Source organism: Spea bombifrons, chromosome 1 (assembly GCF_027358695.1).
Source record: "Spea bombifrons isolate aSpeBom1 chromosome 1, aSpeBom1.2.pri, whole genome shotgun sequence".
Lineage (NCBI taxonomy): Eukaryota > Metazoa > Chordata > Amphibia > Anura > Pelobatidae > Spea > Spea bombifrons.
Window position 1 is genome coordinate 19,761,903 of NC_071087.1, and position 6,416 is coordinate 19,768,318.

Here is a 6,416-nt window from a genome sequence, read left to right on the forward strand (position 1 = left end):
TAGAGGCATTAGTAGCAGGTAGAGAGTGGCGGTTCTGCCACTTTACAGATCTCTGGTGAGACGTCGCCTAGAGTATTGCGTACAGTACTGGAGACCTCATCTCCAGAAGAATATTGATTTTGGAGTGAGTTCAGAGGAGGGCTACTAAAATTGGATAGCTCGGAGGAAAGAAGAGATGTCGTGGAAATATTGAAAATCCAAAGCGTTTAACAAAGTACAGGAGAGGAGTTTAATTCAGAAAAGGAGAAATGTTAGAGGTCAAAACCTAAAACTATAATGTAAGAGGCTTAAGTGTAAGGAAGTGTTCCATTACTGAGAGGGTGGTAGATAAGTGGAACTGGGGGTGGTACAGGCTAACAGAGTAAGGGAATTTAAACATGCATGGGACAGACATAAAGACATCCTAAATCGAAGATAAACAAGGTTACAAGATTAGCATGCTGAAAGGTTTCTATGCTAGCTTGTTTGTAAATTCCCATCGCAAGTATGTATATGATCTACAACCTAAATCCTGAGGAGTTCTGAATCTCTGCCCAGATGGATACAATTTGAATATTGACTCGTGGTTTTCCCCTCTGTACCCAGGGCCTTGTGAACCTTAGATGAGCTGCTAAACATAATATTAACCTATTATTCAAGGGGTCACATGGAGGTCCTCTTCAAATGAAACCTGAACTTGTCAAGATGAATAATGAAATAACTAATGTGTCACAACCATACCTAAGTGTATCCACATTTTGGCCAAAGGGTCCTCAAATTCTAGTTTCCCAGTAGTGTGAACAAAAGAAATACGTCAGGCGACACTGGAAAACAAGAGGATACTTGCCCATAAAATAAGAAGAGTTTTATTGTAGTCCTTGGACTAGTAAAATGCAAGTACATGTAGCGACCCAAGACGCAGGAATGAAGGCTAAACGCTAGCTAGCTCACCAAGCTTTACAATCGAAGTACTTATAAATGCTTATCACACCAATTAACAACACGATCAACAAATGGGTTAATCAAAGTACAGCTGTGCAGGGGTCACAGAATGACTATTTAACCAAAAAGTAGAAAATCTAAACCCTGCATACTTGCTAAACATAGCAATATTGTAAACAAACAGAAAACATGCTAAGTATATATATATATGAGAAAATATATACCGTATATGGTAGCTTGGGCATGTTAATTCATGGTGCCAAAAAACACAATAATTATTCCCCCCACTACAGAACTCTGAAACTTCCTCTAGATTTTTCTTCCATATATAATATTTGGTCCCATATTTCATGCAAGATATTGACTCAGGGTTATATAGTATTGCAGCTGAAAATTATCATATGGGGTTGATTTTTTTATAAAAATATGTTTTTGTCTACAAGTACAATGCTCAGGGAATCAGAATCTGATATACATTTAAATGTCTTTTAATCAGCCATGATAGCACATGGGAACAAAAAGTACTCTCGTGATTTGTTTTGTAATAACCCCACATTCATAGTGATATTTCTGTCATTTATCTTCCTTCAATAAAACACTTACTTTCTTGTTCCACGTGTCTTTATACAAAACTATAAAATACCATGTGTAATATGTACCTGCGTATAATGTGCATACATAATTTTGTTAACCAAAAGCATATTTAGCCGCTTACTCTCTGGGGGCAAAAACTTTCTTCTGACTTTGCACAAGAGGTCTGATGGTCCAAGTCAGGCCCTGGATAGCTAAATAAGATGACTGATATAGATGATGGATGGGTAGATTAGCAGGAAAGTAGATAGATATATAGATAGATAGATGATAGATAGGTAGATAGATAGATAGATAGATAGATAGATAGATAGATAGATAGATAGATGATAGATAGATGATAGATAGGTAGATAGATAGATAGATAGATAGATAGATAGATAGATAGATAGATAGATAGATAGATGATAGATAGATGATAGATAGATGATAGATAGATAGATAGATAGATAGATAGATAGATAGATAGATAGATAGATAGATAGATAGAATCAATATATCAGGTGGCAGCATTTGCTGTCCCGATGGATGATTCAACAATGCCATTTACTCAATGAAGAAAAGTTGATAACATAAGTGTTAGCTAAACTATTAAGGGAATGCATGCCATGTTTGTATATGGAAATGACACAGGTGTCATATGAGTTTCTTAATACATGCCCCCGTGTACTATTCACTTACTTGTTATATGTTATGTTCACTGGTTTGAAAACTCAATCTGTGTATCGGGGCAGTAATAATCATACCTGGTACCTATCAGTCGGCTTTAAGGCGTGTAGCGCCTTTTAATGCAGTCTATAGCCGCTATGGTGGTCCATGCACAGCCTCCATGGTGTAGATAGGTCGGTTGTGGAGATTTCCCTTATAACTTGCCCATTGTGCAGTGGGACTCTAAGGGGCCCCCAGTTTTGTAGCAGTCGGACTGCCTCCCCCCCAGGTGAGGATACGTCACTGCATGAGTGACCCCACATTCTATGTTATGTCACTAGTAAAATATATCTTATCTAACCCAGCTTCTACATGTATCAGGGGGTGAGTTCTAGGCAAACCAGCCTGGAAAGTTCCAAAGTATGTTATCAATTCTTCTTCAAAGTATCCTTTAGAAAATGTTTTGGGGGATCTTTGAATTAGGAGGTGCCAACAGTTTTCTGAATTTATGTTTTCAAAATGAATCAATTTGTCATTTCAGTAGCAAAAAAACTAGTTAATATTAAAAATGTATGTTTATGTTTTAACCCTTAAGTGTGGACGATACAATTTGTTGTTTCTGTACACTAAAATGAGTTAATATTACATGTTAAAAATAAAGGTATGTTTCAACTCTGAGTGGCAGCTACGTACAAGAACCTGGGCTCCGGATGCTAACTATATGTGCCATGTGTAGTAACATTCAGTGTGTTGCTTCTCTAACTGTAAGATAAATGTAAAATGTAAATACGATTGCTGCCTGCGGGGTTTAGAACCTTTAGAGTTAAATGTAACTCGACAGCCGAGGCGTGCTTGCAGGATCAAATAAAATGTCAAATTCGCATTTAGAAATTTATACCGACTCAGACTACACTCAACTCTTCATCTCAACTGCAGCCCAGTCCAGTTAAGTTAAAAATATAAAAAAACAACCCATAAATTCATTGACCCAGAGGTGCTTCTAAATTACAAAAGCCTAGTTATTATTATTATTTATTGTTTTATATAGCGCCATCAAATTCCAATATAACAAATAGACTAACAGAGACAACAGGTGAGGAGGGCCCGGCTCAAACGAGTTTACAATCACAAGTTCTGACAAATTTCACCTAGCCTCTTTATATTCCATGGAAACCTGCATATTACCTTACATATTACCAATGCTTTCTACATTCGGACTTGAGTTTCATTAATTACAATCATTTGTGAAATGTAATACGTGTTTTCTGTATGTGCAACAATAGTTACGGTGAGTAATGTTTAAAGTAAGGCTTTAATATTCTGTTTGTCGCCTCATTGCACTTTATTTTAATAATGAAATAAGATGTCTTCCCTCAATCAGTGAACTACGAATTCCCTGGTGTAATGGAGGCCCCTACATCACAGGATGGGGCCCTGCAATGTGGGTGCCCCTAAATACCCGGTTCCTCCAATCTACCCCAGGCCTGGCATCATTTCCAGGTGCTCAGACATAGGCGGAGTGTGAGGACCACAGGGGAGAAGAAGACCTGGCACCAGCTAAACCCCTCCTGAGCCAACAAAGGTGGGTGTATGTGTGTAGGTTAGTATTTGAGTGTAAGAATATTAGTGTGTATAAGTATGTGAGTGTATGTATGTTACTATATGTATGTGTTTGTGTGAATGTTAGCATGTTACTGTGTGTGTGAAAATATGTTATTGTATGTTACAGTGTGTGTAAGCACATATGCTAGTTTCCATATGGTATAGTGTGTAGGCATACTAGCATGTGTGCGTATGTTAGTATGTGTGTGTTTTACTGTGCGTGAGTGTGTAGGATGAGCTTGGAGGGCCTCAATTTTTTCTAATGCCATTGATCCTTTTGTTTTGAGTTTTTAATTGGTAAAACAATTACTGGCAAGAGACCAACTTCTTCAATAACCAAACTAAAAGATTGAATAGATAGAGGCTTGCATAGAATCATAAATCTAGAAGCGCAAATTGTTTTGGTCAGCTTATCGGCTTCCATTACATTGCACATGGAGATGGGGTGCTTTCAGTCCTATCTTGAAGTAAAACCCCCAGTTATTCTTTTCCTTCTCACAACTTAGTAGAAAACATACCGCAGACAAATTGACTTATTTGAATTCTTAACAGATATTTAAGCAGAACATTTAGTAGGAAAGAAGCATAGCATACAGTCTGGTAAATAAGCCGTTGTTAAGGAAAAGCTTAATTCCAAATCCCCTGTTAAATAAAATAAACAAAATGTTGGGGGGGGGGCTGTAAACATTTTACACCAAATTGGGCACCAAAATGTAATATTGTATTTGGGCTTTGTTTGTTTTTAGGGGAATGCATAGAACCAATTGTGACCAACCGGCCTTCTGTAACACATACAGTGATAACACTTTAGTAGCATCCCAGTGGTTTTAGAGTCTCTAATGAATACGTTTGAAATTTTATTTTTATGGGTGTCGATTTACGGTTCAACTTCAGAGCATGCCATTGATCTTTATTAATAACCGTACTGCTGCAGAAAGAAAGATGTCTCAGTATATCGTCCTCGTATGAATTTGATGAATCATGTTGTCGATCCATTTTGTACGTTTCCTTCCTAGCAGCTGATTTTGTTACAATTCGCTTATCCTTCAAACTCCGACAAACATGTTTCAGATCACCCTGTTTACCATAATTATGAGAATTTACAGTTTGGAATCTGCTAAATCTCGTATCATGGCCTGCTGCGCCACATCTGTAGCAAGAACTGGAAACTGAATTTGAAGATATAAAACTTTACTAGTGCGTTTTTGTCTCACAATATTTGTCGTATATTTCCCTTCAGTAATAAATTTGCAACAGACGACTGCGATGTTTCTGCCTCTTTCAATTGCTCCATAATTGCTCCATTTCCTGCGCTCTTTTGAAAGTCAGATCTCAAATAATTTCTTTTGAATCGTTTCTGCCTTAAGGCCCATGACAAATTGGTCTTTGATGGCTATTGATAAATAGTTCCCAAAATTACAGAAGCGCTAGCTAATTTACATAAAGCCTCTGTAAATGGGTTTACGTCTTCGCATGGTGCCTGCTGCCTACTAAATGTGTATCGCTCTGCAATTTCTAGCGGCTTTGGGTGAAAGTAATGACTTAAAATTGCATTTATCTCTTCAAAGATGTAGAAGCCGGTTTTTCTGGGTATACTAAATCATGTAATACATTGTACATCTTTTGACCCATAGCAGTTAGGAAGACAGACACATACTTTCCATCTGTTTCATTGTTTGCAATTAAGTCTTTCCACCTAGGATATTCAGGTTTCTGATTCTGCATCAGATCCTGACAGCTTACCAAACACAGCCATTTGTCATATAACGATGTTAGATTATGAATCTTCAGCTTTTTATTACTCCAGCAGTTTATGAAAGCATTTATAACGCTGCTGCCAGTTTACCTGCGTAGCTTCTCAATGTATACAAAACGGCTGCCGTCAACCGTTAGCGCAGGAATGTTCTTCACAGTAAGGATCACACATTTTTAAAGCTGTGTTCCTGGTGAGGGCCGGCCCAAGGCAAAATGCCGCCTGGGGCGAATTTTAAAATGCCCCAGGCCCCCCTTTATCTACCCTTCCTCTCCCTCCATCCCTGCCGCCCCCCCCCGCCCCATAACTTACCGTTCAGCAGTCCTGCGGCGAGACTCCCTGTTCGGTCTCGGTGCCGGCTTGTAACGCTGAGAGCCAGAAATCTTCCGGCACTCAGCATTACAAGCCGGCACCGAGACCTAACAGGGAGACCCGCCGCAGAGGAGAGAGAGAGGGGCGCCGAGCGGGTACTGACCACTCGGCGCCCCTTACTCTCTCTTTCGCTTTAAAAAAAAAAAAAAAAAAAAAGGGGGATCTTCAAAAGTGCCGCCTGGAGCGGTTGCCCCACTCGTCTCAATTGTCGGGCCGGCCCTGTTCCTGGTATATATGTTTGTTGAAGCGGAGTTAATGCTTTAGCACTTTTACTCTTTCATTGCTGGATGCTCAGCTTTACCTCTCACTGTCCAGCAAAAGTTTGATTAAATAACTGTTTATTACTCTAGGTTCTGCAGCCAAACATTATCACAGCATCCCAGCATATGTAATAGCAACCCCAAGCTCCTTCCACCTGATGATGTCACTCATGCCAAGAGAATACTGTTATGTGACTCCCTTTAAATGGTTTGTTATCACAATAATAGATTTAACATAGCAGTAAAATCTTGTTAATTGTTGCTCCTTT